A 17,191-nucleotide genomic window follows, 5' to 3' on the forward strand; every position below is an offset into this window, starting at 1 on the left:
GCATCAGTTGCAATGAAGAAGACGCAATAATGGAAATCTTGCATTTTTGTCACAGTGCCGCACAGTGATGTTCAGGCTGGTGTGGCTGGACTTAGAATTGAAAGCTGAATTCAGGGAGGCCTGAGGGCACTCAGCTTGCTTGGAACTCCAGGCAGCTCAAAAAACATTGGAAAGACCCAAGAGACCCTGAAATCTTAGCAAGTCTGTCACAAATGAGATATATCTTCAAACAGGCACTTATCAAAACAGTAGTCACCATTGTTGGGTCCTCAGATTTTCCTGTTCAGTCTAAGAGCTTCAGGAATGGATTCAGTGTTTGGTGGTGCAGATGTTTTTAGGTGAATTATAGAAATACCAATATACTGGAGATGTTTTGAATAAAAAAAATTGAAACCGTGATGTTGAAATCTGAGTCATTTGGGGTTTTTCTTGTTTTGGTTTTGTGGTCATAGCTATAGCTCCTTCCTTCATCTTCCTTCTGCTTCTTTCACCCAATTTCTTACTGCATGCTATTTTCTGGCAGCACCTCTGATGCACTCAAAATGCCTTGCTTTGATTTTTCTGAGGTATTAGAAATACTATTTAGCTGCTAACAGTGCTCAGAAACAGTGAAGAGATGGCCAGTTAAGAGGCAGTCTGGTCAGGAAGGTGTGAACACCACCGAAGAAAACAGAGAAAATTTACACTTTTCTGACAACACATATCCACCAGAATAACTACTTTCTTTTCAAGCCAGTTCTCTCTTCATGTTATAACACGACTTTCTGCAACCTTCCCAGCCTACCACAGTACATTGCTTTACAAAGCAATCCAGTAGTGCCACTGTCAATATTTGAAAGCTGAAAATAATATTCTGTTATTTTTATGAGCAACTATCATTGTCACTTATATACTGTGTTGACATGAAGTTGTTTTGGATTTTTGCATTTGTACCTTGCATTTGTACCTGTTAAAGAATTTGTTACATGCATCAAATGCAAGAACTTCTGTGTAGTCCTTTTGGGGAAATGTGGCTAAAATTTGTCAGTGTGAAGAAGAACTGCAAAAACTTTAAATCCCACTTTTGTTTCTTTTGTGCACATATATGTAAGTATGCACATGTCCATATTGAAAAAAGTACAAGTGTATATTTAATAAAATATTTGTATATAAATGCAGGTGTATATTCAAGTATTGATACTGTGCTTCTGTGCCTGTATGGCTGCAGATGTGCTATCTGTATTAGTTTCAAAAGGCAACACCAGTAGCCTTTCACCCTGGGGAGTCTGTTTATTCTGATCTTCCCTGTGAGCTACAGACTGAATGTTTTCTAAATGCTAAGCCAGAGCTTTCTGCTGCAGATGAAACTTGCCTTATGGTACACAGTGATAAAGCCTGAATAATCAGTACTTTTTTTCCTTAGACTCTTGTCTGGAATTCCAGACAATTCTGGGTTTTTGAGACTTGGAAGATGAAAGATGTGAGAGGATGAGGGCATGTGAGACTCAGAATCTCAAGTCAGTGCCTGTAATAGTTGAGAAACATTTATAGATCATAAAATATATTTAATAGATTTCAATACTTAATATGCATTGATTTAAAATTAAATATCTTTAATATATTTACCAAATCTATAGTACTAGTATAAATGTATATCTTCATGTTCTAGGACAGGCTTCGGAGCTCAGAGTAGATGAAACCCACTTCATAAAGTAACAACTGTTTTGTCTTTGGTGCACTACTGCACAGAAAAGTCAGTGTGTTTGGGATGATTGACATTATTTCTGGAGCTTAGTCATGTGAGATGAGATTCTAGGTCAAGGCTGCACATAATGTTATATTTTTGTGCTGAAATAAGTAACTTGTCATGTGCTGCAGGATACTTGCTGATAGAAACTTGCTGAGAGGAGCTCTTCTCCTATGGTGGGGTCCTAATCCCAGTTTCCTTCAGAATCAAACCTGTGTTATACATTTTATTTGAGATGGATCTGAACAGCTGTAATCCATTACATTCAGATTGACTTAAGTGAAGTGTGTTTGTTTGTAGGCGCTAACAATGTGTCCTGAGCACTCAACTTCAGAATACTTTTACTTGACAAATTAATTTTAATTTTGGTATTTTTTTTCTACCATACAATATTAAAAAAAAAAATTTCAAAAGAAAAGGTTTTTCTTTATATGTGCTTTAACTAATTTCTTGCCATATATTTATACAGCAAGGGTATTGGCAAGGAAAAAAAATAGGTGAAATACCTAATAAAAATTAGGCTTTGACACTTTCCTCTTGTTTGACCTCAGTGTTATGTGTTCTGCCTTCCTGCAGTCTTCTCAGGAAGGGAAGGAACAGAACTACATTCAGGAGTCTCTTCAAAATACTTTTACTGTCTGTTGCCTTCTTTTCCTTTCCACTGATATTTTGTCTATTGTTTTTTCATTTTTTATTATTTTTATATTATGCTATGCTATGTAGTCTTTATAAGGATTGATAAAACCATATAAAAATGGAAGTTTTATGGAGCCTGGGGGAAAGGAGACCCCAAAATCCCTGTTATTGGATGTTCAGTTGGGATGAGGAGCTCTGGCTTCTAATACCCTCTCGGCAGATTGTACAGGTGTCCTGGCTGGTGCCTTTAACTCCAAGTACAAGAACAACCAGTGGAGCAAGGGACATGTCTGCCTTTGGCAAGGGATGCTGAGATCTTCCAGGCATCAGATTCTGCTCTGGGATTTTACAGAGTTCCTAATGCTATAGCATAATGCAGTTAATACTGCAATAATATAATATTCTATTGCAGCTGTTGAGTCACCTGACTATGGAAGAATAAAGGGTTTATGGCATTTTGGGAGCCTGTAGGGATTGACACACAGACTTTGTATCAACTAAATTACATGTCTTTGATAATTTCTGATGATGTCTGCTGCTGCTGTATGTAAGGAACTGGAGGGACCCTCTGAACATGCCTTGCATGAGGGCCCCAGGGGAGATGGCTCCAGCAGGAGCAGGGGCCCTGGCTTTGATCCCAGCTTTGAGCTCTGGTCTCAGCAGATGACAAGTTGTTCTGGGTTTGTCCCATGGGCTTGCTTTAACCAAGCAGACTGCAAACTGTGGGCTGGTGGAACAGGTGCAGAGCTGCTGTCTTTGTGCTGGAGCCAGATGGCCATTTAATTGGCCCATTTAAATGTCCCAGTCACTGAGTAAGACTTGGCCGAGTCTCTCGCTCAGTTCTCAATTCTGCTGCTGCACTGCCTAGTTGGGTCTTGTGGCCTTAAGAATATGAGGACTTCAGAGACAAGTCTGAGCATCTGGACTTCTAGTCACGATATAATGTGTTAGTTTCAAAATGCTAGTTTCAAACCTCAGCATGGTTCATAGCCTAACACTGTTTTCTTAAAAGAAATTGTTTGATGCTTTCTTGGAGTAAAGATTTCTGATCTGTGCTGGCATATCTTGCTTCTTACAATGTTACTAATATCAAGGTGATAAGAAAAAAGCTTTAAGTAGGAACCCTTATTTCAAAGGATTTATTCCCTGGGATTTTGCAAGGAGAACTTTTGTATCTGTTGAGTTACCTCTTACCAGGATGGGAGCTGAGGAAGAATTTTGAGGGTTAAGAATATTTTGGCTTGCTAAAGCTTTCAAAATCCTGGTTTAGAATAACAATTTTTCATTGTTCAGAAGAAGTAAGAAATGATTATTTGAATGCTGCACTTAAGGGGAAGTGCTATACTTTACAACTTGTAAGCTTGCAAAATAGAATTGCAAATTAAGTGTGTTTGCTTATCTGTATGCTTATACTTATTCACTTGGTTTAATAACTGCAAATAGTTTTTACCTGTAACCTCTTCAAATGAAGATATTTCTTGCTTATATGTAACTCAGGTTTTTTTGTCAAGATAATTCACTTTTATTATAGTAAATCATTTAAGAAGCTACAGCTGCGGGGTGTTAGAGGCAAAGGATGGGACTAAGCAGAGTTGTGGTAATATCTGCAGTGCTAGGGAATTGAATTAAAAAGATGTCTAGGTATTTCCAGCAGGCCACCTCTTTTGTTCAGTGCTACAAAGGCAATCTCTGGGTCTAAAGTGATTATGAAGTACCATGTTGATCCAAGCTGCTTGAGTTAGCCTGTCATTAGCCTATATAAGGAAAGGATCAAATACATGTTAATCAAATACAGCTATTTAAGCTTTTGTATTTAGAGTTGATGGATGCTAGTCTGGATTTATTTTAAGATTTTATTTTTTTTATCCACCATGCTCCACCTGTTTTGTTCAGTCCTGGATCTGATTCACACAGCTTTTTTTAGTTTTGTTTCGACTGTGGTTCTGGCAGTACCAGTTTTACCCAGAAGTTGCATAGCCTCTGGGTTATGCTACCTCTAGGGGAGAAGGTGGAGAGCTTTGTGTGGTCTGTTGTGCTTGTGTCTGCAGTCCCCACCGCACAGCACATGAATAATACCAGAAACTCTGTCCAAGGTCTACCTGCTCCCTTTTTATGATGAAATACCACCGAAAGAAGGGAGTGGAAATAGCTTCTTGTTTACCCACAGGTTTCTCTCCAGTTAAATTCTCTGCCTAGAGAAGCAGTTGAAAATAGTTGGTGCTACTTTGTTTTACAGTTGCCCGCATGACTCCTTTCCTCCCTGCTGGCCTATAGAATCGAGGCATGGATTTTAGCCTTCACAACACATATGCAGTGATGTAAAATTCTATTTATGTGCAGAGGGTTACTAAGTAACAGTTGCTGAGGGAAATGCAGTCTTTGACTGTGTGACGTCTGTGCACTTAAAATTCCCAGCCAAGTAGTGCATTAACATAGATTTTGCACATTAATGTAATGGGATTTGCTGTGGGCAGTGTGAGCAAAACCTTGGGAAAACAACAGTGTAGTTTAAGGAATTGTATTCTCTGCAGCCTGACCCTGTGGACAGGAGATGAAACCAGTTTTTGCCCTTCTTCCTCTTCGTCTCCATACCACACCATAATTCAGGACCCTGATATATTTCCTAGAATCATAGAATATCCTGAGTTGGAAGGGACCCACCGAGTCCAGCTCCTGGCCCTGCACAGGACATCGCCAAGAATATCACACCGTGTGCCTGAAAGTGTTGTCCAGACATTTCTTGAACTCTCTCAGTCTTGGCTCTGTCCAGTGCCTACCCACCTGCCTATGTGCAGAACCTTCTCCTAATACCCAGCCTAAACCTCCCCTGACACAACATCAGCTAATTCCCTTCAGTCCTGTCACTGATCACCAGAGAGGAGAGATCAGGGTCTGCTTCATTTGCCAGCTTCCAGTCAGCTGGGAACTTTCTAGATTCCCAAGATATCATTGAAAACATCCCAAGACCATTGAAAAATCATCAAGGAAGGTCTCCTGGCAACATTGCTCAGCTCCTTGAGTATCCTGGGATGAATCCCACTAGGCACCATAATTTTGAAGGGATGCAGCTGAAGAAGCAAGTCCCCCACAGGTTCAGGTTGGCTGGGAGTTTATAATTCTTGCATTTGCAGTCCTCCAGTTCATGGCTCTGGAGGTTCTACTTTAAATATTTTGTGCATTTTAATATTTGTTTGATATTTGTGTATTTGTATTTATACCTATATCTATCTGTAGGTAAAAAGGATTCCACATGCAATCAGTTTGTTTTGCATGTGTACCTTCCTTCAGAGGGAGGAAAGTTTGAGTGGCAAAAAACCAAAAAGAGTTGGGGATAGACTGGGTGTTGATAGTACAAGAAATTTCCCTTGAGCTGTTCTGTTAACTCTGCTTCTAATTTTTCATAGTCTATCAGAAGATTTGTTTTTCCTAAGGATTTGGTTACTTGTAAATGGTTACAGTAAATGTTACTTGGGAAAGGTCATGTGTCTAGCCTTGAAAATGAGCTTTTGTACTGGAGAAGATTCTACTTAAATGATCAACCTTTCTTTTAAATCACATCTAATATGACTTACAGTAGAGCTTTGAACTAAATACCTTTTATATGCTGATAAAGATGATTTTGTTGAACTTTGATGAAGTCTTACAGCTTTTAACTGTTAATTTCTCTGTTACCAGGCTCCTTTTTGTCTGAAAATACTTGGAGGATAGAGAGAAGTGCATGTATGTAAATAATTATTGCAGTGGGAAGGTAACATGAGCTTATCAGGCTGTGTGATTTCCTCACTGTGGCTTAAGGAGATGTTAATTTCAGTGAGGTACTTACATTACTGATGTCATTTTATCAGGGTACATAAAAGATGGGCAAAAATAAATTCTTATAATGAAGTACTATCACAGTCCTTTAATTTAAGTGTCATAAATATTTATCAGGCATATCTAGTCATTATTTTATTGGATTTCAATGACAATTGTTGTTTTAGCTGAATCCAGGGATGTTATTTGTTGATCACTGAGACATGCATTATGGCCAGGAGTTGATGTTATGTTATTTACCTGGGCTCTTCAGTAACCAGCATTGTAACTGTCATGGGAATAGGTTCATAAGTCGTCAACTGTGCAAAATTTACTTTATTTAATTATGACAACTGTTTTTTAGTTTATTTTCTTGTTATTGCTATGCAAATTATAAAAAAAAAAAAAAAAAAAAAAAACCAAAACAAAACAGCAAACCAAGCAGAAACCAAACCTAGTGATCCCATCTCTATAAAAGTTGGTGCGTTTTCTGTTCTGGCATTGTAAAGTCTCTTAACATTTTTGATGGGGTATTATTTTCAAGTACTGTCTGACTGCATTTTTGCCTGTGTTTGAGAGAGTATAGTATCTGAGGGTTTTTGTAGTCATTCATGCAGTTCACTCATTTTGGTTTTGAGGCCAGAAACTCTTCCCTCTGGAGAGAAATTGATCCTGAATTCTTCATTGTTCAGTCAAGCTCCTGTTTTTCTGTAACTCTTTGTGATCAGCTGTGACTGCTCAAGTGGCTTTAAACTGGTGTATTGGCCACAGCTTTTCCCTCAGGAAGCTGTCATCACTGCTGGGAGTGCTGACTCTGAGCAAAGTAGCTTTTGAGTGTTCAGGAGAAGCAAAACAGAGCAGCGGGAGAAAAATAGTCACACAATTGACACATCTTTTCTTCCAAAGCCTTTTCTTGTTGCTCCATAGGGGCCCTTGTGTTTCTTTTCTCTCAAATGCCCAAGTTCTGGAGAACTGGAGTTAAACCTATTTGCCAATAGCACCTGTTTTTCCCATGTACTTCAGGAGCTGCTCATCAGTGCAAAACACCTCTAATGCAACCATTTGTAGTTACTTCACTAAAACAGATGCAAAAAAATTAAAAAAAAAAAAGATTAAAAAGGAACCTTCTCTGCAAAGCTGCTTCCAGGCCATTTGGCCCCTGTTGATCCTTGTGAATGGAGTTATCCCATTTCAGTTGCAGAGTTTTGCATGTGCCTTTATTGGACTTTAGGATCATCTTGTCTCTTTACTTCTGTAGCCTGTCAAGGTCCTTGTCTGAAGAGCATCTCTGCCTCTGTGTACTGACCAGCCCCCCAGTTTATTATTATTACCTGGGTTTTTTAATAAAGACATTAAATTATTGGGCCTTAGTGTGGATCCCTGAGGGGTGCTGCTGCTGACTGACAGACAGATGGACTCCATGCTGTTGATTGCCATCCTCTGAGCTTGGTGTTCCTAGCAGTTACCCACCCCTTGTATTCCACCTACCCAGAGTTTATCTTCTTGGTTTGACTGGAAGGGTAGAGTGGCAGACTGTGGGAGGCTGTGTCATAGGCCATGCTAATGTCAGTGGCTATGATGTCATGATCCTCCCCTCCTCCACAAAACCAGTCATTTCATCACAGGAGGCTATTCAGGGGCTTAGACACCATTTGCCCTCCAAGCAGGGTGTTCCTTCCCACCTTCTATCCATGGGGAAAAATTACTGTTAAAACTGTTATGCCATTTAAAAAAAGAAAAACAGCTAAGCATTTGAAACGCTGTGTATAAAGCATTTCTTTCTTTTTACCAATACATTATCACTCCTTCAATGTTAATGCAGAGGTTTCTGTTGAGTACAAAATGTACCTACCTTTGACAGTCTTTTATCCTTCAGTAAAGTATTGCACTTATGAATTATTGAAAAAAAAAAAAAACATACTGAGGCCTTCTTCTGGAACAAATCCACATAAAAGAGAAAAGAGGTGTGAAGTGCACTTTCTGGTTGTATGATGATCCTTGATTTCTTGAAACCTTTCTAGAAAGATGGGCAGTTGTCAGAGTTACCAAATCTTGACAGATTGAGAGCAGCCTGTGTAGTGTAACAGTACAAAGTAAACGTTGATTGGTCACAGAAAAAAAGGCAATGCTGTTCGGCTGAGCTGGGTTTTTATGTGGCTGGTTTTGGTTTTTTGAGTTAGGTGTTTTGGTCATTTGTTTTTTGTTGCTGTTTTTGGTAGGGTTTTTTTTTTGTTAAATAGCTATAAAAGAGAAAAGATCTAAAAATTAGGCACTGTAGGAAAAGGTGGAAGTTGAAGAAGAGAACAAGTGCTCCTGCCTGGAGCTGGAGACGTTCCCAGGCAGCGAATAGGTGTGCTTGCTGGTAGAGCTTCATGCTCCCTCCCAGAGCCTGGGCCTTCCACAGATGATGACTATAAATAGTGCAAAGTAGCACTTATTTAAATCACCTCTTTTTCTTTTTCTTTCCAACACGTAGCTCTTGAATTTCAGTACAATATTTCTCCTGAAGATGTAGAGTTCTTACTAGAACCACACTAATGAATCAAACTGTGGTAAATTGAATCATCTCTGTAGTGATTAGTGATAGGGCCCAAAGTAATGGTCTGAAGTTGTGTCAGGGGAGGTTTAGTTTGGATTTCAGAAAAAGTTTCCTCACCCAGAGGGTGCCTGGGCACTGGAACAGGCTCCCCAGGGAAGTGGTCACAGCACCAGCCTGGGAGTTCAAGGTATGCTTGCTGGAGTGTTTGGACAATGCTCTCAGGCACATGGTGTGATTTTTGGCCAGGAGTTGGATGTGACAATCTTTGTGGGTCCCTTCCGACTCAGCATACTGAATGATTCTGTGATCTTTTTAAATGACAGTTTCTATTTGTTTTTTGGCTCACTGAGTAATAAGCTGGTTGCTCACAAATTGTATTTCTGGTCTTAACCATTTCTCCTGTCTGTACATGCACATGAGTGTTTCAATGTCATCACTTCTGATACTTATTTACAATGATATTAGAGAAAATGGAAATTTATCTCACAGTCAGTATGAGATTTATATTGCTTGATCTTTCTCGAGTTTAGTTTCTTTGTTTGACTTTATATATTTGGAAAATGGTAGCTACAGCTGTTTAAAACCATACTGTCTCTGCAACAAAACAAGAAATGTCCCTGAAGAACAGGATTGTGTATTGGGCTGATAGGGTTTTTTAAATTCAGTTACTAAATTAACTGCTTATGCTTTGCAAAATGTATGAGGACAGGCTTATGATCCATTTATGTTATAGAGCATGTATCTTGTCATATTTGCCATCTGGAGACACTTTGGATAGATGCTTACTGACCACAGTCTTTTTTATATGGTGTACAGAAATGGCAGCAATTAACTCCACAGGAAAACCTTTCCTAGTTCCAGGTGAGTAATAGCAGGTATTTGCAGATGAATCAGGTGTCACCTGGGACTGAAGAAGCACTGAGTGTGAGATCTGAGTGAGTCATTTCCTTGGCCTCTCAAGGTTTGTCTTACCCCTAGTTCAGTGTGGTAAGCAGCAATAGTTAACTTGACATCATTATTTCTGAGGGTCAGGAACATGTTAAATTACTGATATGTGGAGAAAAATGTAACATTTTAGCTGTACTCCTTGCATATGAAATCACTGATATTTGCTGGAAGCTCACCACATCATTTTATGGAATTTTGGAAACGCATAGATCAGAATGCATATCTGACATGCCCACATCTGCATGTTACAGTCTGGGCCGAATTACACTGTATGTGTGCTCCAGAGGAGGGCACCAAAATCTGGAGGTGTTAGTGCCACTGGTAGAATAAACCAGATGGTGGCTTGGTAACCAGAACACAGTGACAGGTCAGGCTCTGAGTGACAGCCCTTAAAATGCCTGCAAGCCCCAGTGTGATCAGATGCTGAATTGTGGGACAGCTAATGAAATTGGCTTCTGCCATTCATTAACATCCAGATCTTCAGAATGTGTTGTTGTTTTCCCCCTCATAGTGGTCAATACAATTTGAATGCTCATTTGGACATTTTAAACAGGCTGAAAATAAAAAAATTAAAACGTCATCTCTCTGGGCATGTTTGGGTAAACAATCGTGTTTGTTGTGCTTTTTTTCCAAAATATTTTGCCTCTTCGACTTCATTATTCCCTTCTGAAATGGGAAAGTTCACCTGTTGAATATGTAAGTTAATATTTCAGCATGCAGCTTCATACATGTGTGTTACAATGGTCCATTTTTCTTCTAATATTGGTGCAGTTGTAACTCTGCACAGTAGTTTTTGTGAGAGTGCCTCTGTGTTGGCTTAAAACATGTAGGGAAGCATTGTTCTCTTGTTTATTTTCAGAAAATGTGGTGGGTTGACCCTGGCTGGACTCCCGGTGCCCACCAAAGCTGCTCTATCACATGTCTGGTGCATGTGAACTTTGTGAAAGGGAAATAATCATGCCAGCAAGGGCTCTGCTCCTCTGTTCCTGAGAAAGGACACACAAGTCAAAGCCAGCAGTGAATGGGAGCAGTTTCTATTTGTGTTGAGAGAATTTGAGGGATTTGTGTTCTATTGCTCTGAAATTTCTTCCTTGTGGTTGGCGTGGATTGGTTTTGGTTAGATTTTTTGACGTTCTCCTGACTTGGGTTCTATTGCTTTAGTGCTAATTAGGTGCACTGTTTTGAGTTATTTGCTTTATGACACTTTTTCTGGTTCAGTTTAGACAGTTTCTTGAAAAATGACTGACAGCTAGAATATTTCTGAAATCAGGTAATCTCCTCTTCAGATTTTGCATTTTGTGGTTGTTAAGGTAACTAGGAAAAATGAGGAAGGAATCCTTATTGTGCTTTCTTCAAGTGTCTTAAACAAAACTATAAATTAATTTTAATAGGTGTTTTGAAGTTGCTTTTTAAAAAAATATTCATGTAAGTATTGCATGCATTCCATTACATTACATACATGTATATTCTTTGTTTCTTAGGAAATATCTCCTGGGTTATTTCTCTGTGTTCTAGTAAGGAGTTTTATTTATGTACCTTTGACAGCTATCTGTTAGTTAGAAGTTGATTTATACTTGAAAGGCTTACAGTGGGCTGCTGAAAGAAAGGTCAGCCCTATTTGGGCCTATAGTTGGAAATCAGATGAACAAATCTCTGGAATGGTATTGTAGCTTTCTGAAGAGGTAGCTGTTCCTGAAAGATGATTTTAAAGTCAAAAATTAGCATTTATCATTCTGTTGCTTCCTGCTGGTTGACTTGTGTGAGAATTGAAGTTGCTGAGAGTTTCTGGGCAAGCTCTACCTCTTAAAATGATCTATAAAAATATTTGCAAAGGTGACTAATACTTCTGAGAAACTTGTAATGTCTGTGGTGAGGTATGGGAACGGGAGGTAACTTCAGGTCTTTATAAGCACATTGAGAAACAGACTCCTTGAGGGGCTTTAATATGGTTCTAAAAACGAATGGTCCCTCTTTCCTTTTTGTCAATATTATCAATATCAATCCAGGGTCATTACATAAGGTGCAGCTGCATTACTGTGCACACTGTTTTTCCATCTCATGTATTTTCTCTTCTAGGGGAGAGATTTGGGTCCATGGTGGTGTGGTGATGCTGGTGGGGGCTTGTGAAATCCTTGTGCTCTTACCCCCTACCTCTCTTCCTTGGTATGGGGACAGCCTTGACACTGGTGTCGGGGTCCTGAGACTGGTTATATGGCTCTGGGTCTGAGGAACAAGGGCACAGGAGCCAAGGTTTTCTCCCTGGTGCTCCCAGTGAGGGCGCAGGGCTTGGACAGAAGTGAGTGGATGCTAGAGGTCAGCAGCTGGTGGCACAGCTGATGCTGCCAGCAGGCATTTGGCTTTTGCAGCCATGGAATCCCTCTCTGAGGGCCAGGGACTGCTCAGATGGAATCCACCTGACCCAGTCAGGGAAAAGCCTCTTTGCCATCAGGCTGGTCAAGCTGGTGAGGAGAGCTTTAAACTAGGAAATATAAGGGAGAGAGAGATGATAACCCAGGCAAGTGGGGAAGGGATGGAATGGGTTGGCAAACGAAGGGCACAGGGTGGTGAAGACAAGAAGAGCCTTGGAAAAAATGTGCCCTCCTCTGAAGCACACTTACAGTCTAATGCAGCCCAGACTGTAATGTGCAGATGTGGGCATGTCACATGGGCAATCTGATCAATGCTTTTTCAAAATTCCATGAAATGATGTGGTGAATGGGGCCGAAGGCAGAGGTTGATTCCATGAACTATCAAGCAAATGCTCAGTTTTGCCTAGTGTCTTAACTTTCCTGGTGAGACTGCATTAGACTCAAACTTTTGTTAAAACTTAGTATCTTAATGTTTCTAATGATTTTTTTAGTAGAATATATGGGTTTTTTAATGTAGTCCTAAGTGGAGAACTATTTTTGAGTATATTGATAAAGCGATCCTTGATAACATGATCGATGTCTTTACTTATCTTCGCACGTTGCTTGATATTTTTTAAAATTTACTTATGTGGGAGTGAAAAGATGTCATACCACTGTTTTGCAATTATACAAACTGCCTTTAGCAGTTTCTCTTAACTATAAAATCCCCCCTTGCTTCCACTCCAAATGCATTTCAACCTCTGATCTGAAAAGAAATCTTTATTTACATTTTGAAAAAGGCAGTTGAGTTGATTATTTTGTAAACATTGGCCCTGTAGGTCTTGACATTTGAAAACATTTTGTTCTAAGTGGTGTTTGTGCCTTTATTTACCCTAGACAGAGGACGTATGCACATTCTGGGAACACAGAGCAATAAAACTCATTTTCTTGCAAGATCATGCACTTAACATTGGCCTATTTAAATGAAACAGGGAAATAGAAAAGTAATTTTCTGTCTTGGATGGATAGACAGGTAGATACGCACCAAGGTCTTGTTTTCTATGGTGGCAGGATCATGGCAGCTTCCCCCTTAACCAAGTGTTACACAGCAAACCTCCTTTTCCCATACAGACTGGAGTGAGGGAGGAGCTCTCTGGTGGATTGGACCCCAGAGCTGGTTTGGTTCTATTTTCTCTCTTTCTTCCACCTTATGTTACTAAGATGGATTGTTTTTAGCCCTTCTTTCGCCCCTTGTCCGGTTCCTTGAGGGACCAAAAAGTTTTGGGAGCAGCCCTGCTTATAGGTATGGTCAGGAGGGAGGACACATTCTTTGGTGATGGGAAAAAGTTGGGATCTTGGCAGGAGTGCATGGTAATGATGAGCTGAAATGTCTGTGTCAAAATACCTTGCCACTTTGGAAAGGCAAAATTGTCTTCTTAACAACCCACCAACCCCAAAAAACTCTTTTTGTACAAAATTTAAGAAAATCTGGTAATTTTCTTTTATCCCAGTTCAGAAACATTGATGAGTACAGTGGTCAGAATTTTCTTGGAACCTACAAATCTTGCAGGGAAATGTAATGTGTTTTAGCATCAGGCAACTTGTATGTACAATTATTCTTAGGTTTGGCCTAGAAAAGTACTTCATGGGGCTAGAGACTGCCAAGTGACCTAAAGCACTTTCAGTGTGCTGAAAAATCTCTGTTCTAACATTAACTGCTTGATGTTGAATTTAATTCTTGGCAAATAAAAGTAAATTTTGCTTTTAAATGCTGAAAATGTTGTGGTAGTTTTTAGGGAGTTGAAGTGATGTAATTTTGAATGTTTTTGAATTCTTTTTACATAGCTGCTTTTGAGCTTTCTTTCCTCATGAGCTAGAGACTTGAAAGTGAAAATTAAATTCAAGAAGTTGAAAGTTCATGTTTGGTGTTCTCTGGCAGTTGTTTCAGAGTGTGTTTCATACTCATTAAGCTCAAAGGGGATTGAATTAGTCTGTTGTATCTCTTACCCACTGTGAGTAGAACAGTGAGAAAGTGTTCTGAAGTTGTCTACTGTTTTTGTCTTCTTTCTGTAACCTTAGAGAAAGCACTACAAAAGTATTTTTATTATTGAAGAAAGCCAGTCTGCATCCGTGTTGAGGAAATGACCCAGACACATGTTCTGTGTAATTAATTTGCACGCTGAAGGACTGGTTCATGCACGTAATGGAATCAGGAATGAAATACCAGAAGTGAAATTCTGCCTTCCCTGCAGCCTGGTTTGCTGCTGGGGAGCCGGGCAGAGCGAACCTCTCGTGTTAGGCGCCGAGTTCCTGCTGTGCATGGTTTTTTTGGCACAGTTGTGCCTCAGCTCTTTGTGGCTCCCACAGTCACATGTTCACTTCTCTCCTGCGGACAACGTTAACACGGGCTGCAGAGTCAGGATGTCAGCTGTGCTGGGTTTTTGTCAAAAAATACCTGTGCACTGTCAGCTGGGGTACTGCAAAAGCCAGAACATTTTCACACCTAGGGGCCGAGAAAAGATGTTTTGCTGGTAATGCAGCAGAAAGCTTCGTCTCTAGTAGTTGTTTACTGTTCTTGGGTTTGACACTTTTTCAGGGAATATTTCTGAGATGCTCTGTAATAGCTTTCATTTTATAATATATTTCACTCAAAATACCTTCAAGATAATGGAAGAAGATAAATAGGATTTAACTGATTTTTTTAAAAAAAACTTTTTTTACCTATCTAACACACTCTGAATATCCTCTTGTTCCTGGGTTACTGCAGACATCCATCCTTGTGTTTGATGAACCAGATTTGGACACTGCTTCAGGCCTAATTTCTTATTTTTAATTTTTTTTAAACAACCATAAGCATCATGCAAATGCAGCAATGCAGGTTTACATAGCCATGGTTGGTGGGATATTCTGCAAAAGGACTGGTGCCTTTCCTCTGTGTATCATGACATCAGGTAACTTCTACACTACAGGATGGTTTGGAACCATGCAATGGTCTCCCAGATGTGCTCCACCCACACAGCTGCCACCCCTTCTGCATCTCTTCTTGTGGATAAAAAGTGCAAATCACCAGGTCCACTGCCGTCCTCAGTCCTCTATAGGCCCCTGAGGAGGATTCAGGACTGAGGATTTCTAATTATGAGGCAATCATTTTGATCTTTATTCATTGCAAACTGCCAAATGGAGACCTCTGATATGAGAAGTTCAATGTATGAGGTTGAAAGACATTTTTTACCTGAAAAAAAAGCTCAAAATAGTTCTCATCTTTTCTCCCTGGCTAGTGGATTGTTATTTTGCACCTTTTTTTTAATGGCTTTGGTTTGGGTTTTTTTCCACCTGTTAATTATTGGACATCATTCTGTACCTAGCTGCTGGTTTTTGCATCTCTATTGTACTTTCACAATAGATAATCAGATGCTCAGTATCTTTTTCTGGTATATTGGTATCCTGATATATGAACTCAGATTTTATCAATCTGCTGGAATATGGAAGTGCTCTCATTAGCTGGGAAGAAAACATGATTGCTGTTGTACACTTCTGTTGTAACCCTTCAGAAGGACCTCATGTGGTGGCATTTGAAACTTACCAGTCTGCTGGGGCCAGACACTGACATTGTTCAATGGATTTATGACGCTTTTAAGGAGGTGAACCGAGGATTGAGGCTGCAGTATCAACACTGTGTTTTTGACTTAAGCCACATCCTTTTCTTGAAAAACAGAGTGAAATATTTGCACCTGTGTACCATGTGGCTAAAATAAGTGCCTAAAGGTGAGTAAATTTGCACTCAGTTTAGATGAGATAAAGATGATGAATGGGCTGTGAAGGCATTGATATTGACAGCTGTCAATATCAGACTACTACTTTTCAGACTACTCTGGAAATCAGCTTGAACACTTTCTAAAAGAGATGTGCTCTTGTGCTTGGTGTCCAAAGTACCTGTTTTTGATTTTGTCCCTTGAGTGTTGTTGTGACTCCTCTTTGATTCCTGAGATTAGGAGCTACTTCCATCTGTGTGCCTGCCGGATGCTGTTTGCAGTGGAGCTGTAGAAAACCTGTCTGGGTTCAAAGCAGGTAACCCCTGCTCTTTAATTTGTTAGTTCCAGGTATTCTGGAGGCTGTTGAACCTCACTATGTTCCCAGGTGTGGGTGTAGGTCCTTGTACTGCTCTTCACAGTTTCATCTTCTGTTGCCACACCACGGCTTGTGCAGCTGGTGTGGTGATGGTTGCTGTGCCCCATAGGACCAGGGTGGGATTGGCAGAGGAAATAACAAGTCACAGCCCTGCCTGTGCTTGTCTGACTTTGATGTGATTCACATCTGGGTTTCCTAGGTATGGTTTCAGGGTTAATGTGCACAGAGTGAAAGACAGTTGCTTGAAATTGAAAATATTGACCCAGAGCGTATTTTTGTGTCTTGTCTTTACTTGGTTTGCTAATTCCTTGTGGTTCTAGGAGGATTCCTGATCATGGCAGTACCTTAGAAGTACCTACAAAGTAAAACGTCACTCAAATATCTTTTCTGCTCCCTCTGCCCCTATGCACAGGGCACCTGAGATTTTTTTTTTTTTCCAGTTCACAGTATTAATGCAAACCTCTTGAGTCTTGCATGGGGTTGCCTGACTTGTTTTTTATTTAGCTTTTGTTTCCCAAATGAGCACTGTCATTGCTCCCAAATGCCTTTGGCCTCTGTGACTTGTATGGGCACAGTAACGTAATCCCTCATTTGCTTCCTAATTACATGCTTGAAATTCCATCCTCAGCATAGGGGAAGACTATATGGACTAGTGAAAGCTGACTAGTAGCACACTGTAGGTCCATAAATTATCTTTATCTGTTATATTCTGAGCTAAAGAGACTTCACTTCTAAAATATGAGAACCCTAGTGTGGTCAGAAACATTTACACGTGAGATATTCTCTGTATTAACCCAGTTTGTAACAACATAGGGCAGGGTGCTGATAACACCAAAGTCATGAGTCCCAGTGTAGGCCACTGGCTTGAGTCAGACTCAGTGGTCCTTGTGGGTCCCTTTCCACTCAGAATATTCTGTGAAACTTCTCCATAAACAGAAGTAGTTTTAAAAAGCTTTTCATAAAAGAAGGTAAGCACATAGCTAGATAGCATGGAACCATAATGCGGAATGGAGCAAATTTTTGAGATGGAATTCAGTGGTTTTTGTACTTGGTATTTTAAAGATTCAAAATAGA

The 17,191-nt window shown here is 39.9% G+C and overlaps 1 protein-coding gene across 4 annotated transcripts in view; it reads left to right on the forward strand.

The window, feature by feature from the left end:
* Nucleotides 1-17,191, forward strand: part of MBP (myelin basic protein) — a 112,293-nt gene that overhangs the window by 33,733 nt on the left and 61,369 nt on the right. The window lies entirely within an intron of this gene.

The sequence above is a fragment of the Melospiza georgiana genome, chromosome 1 (genome assembly GCF_028018845.1).
Source record: "Melospiza georgiana isolate bMelGeo1 chromosome 1, bMelGeo1.pri, whole genome shotgun sequence".
In the NCBI taxonomy this organism is placed as follows: Eukaryota; Metazoa; Chordata; class Aves; order Passeriformes; family Passerellidae; genus Melospiza; species Melospiza georgiana.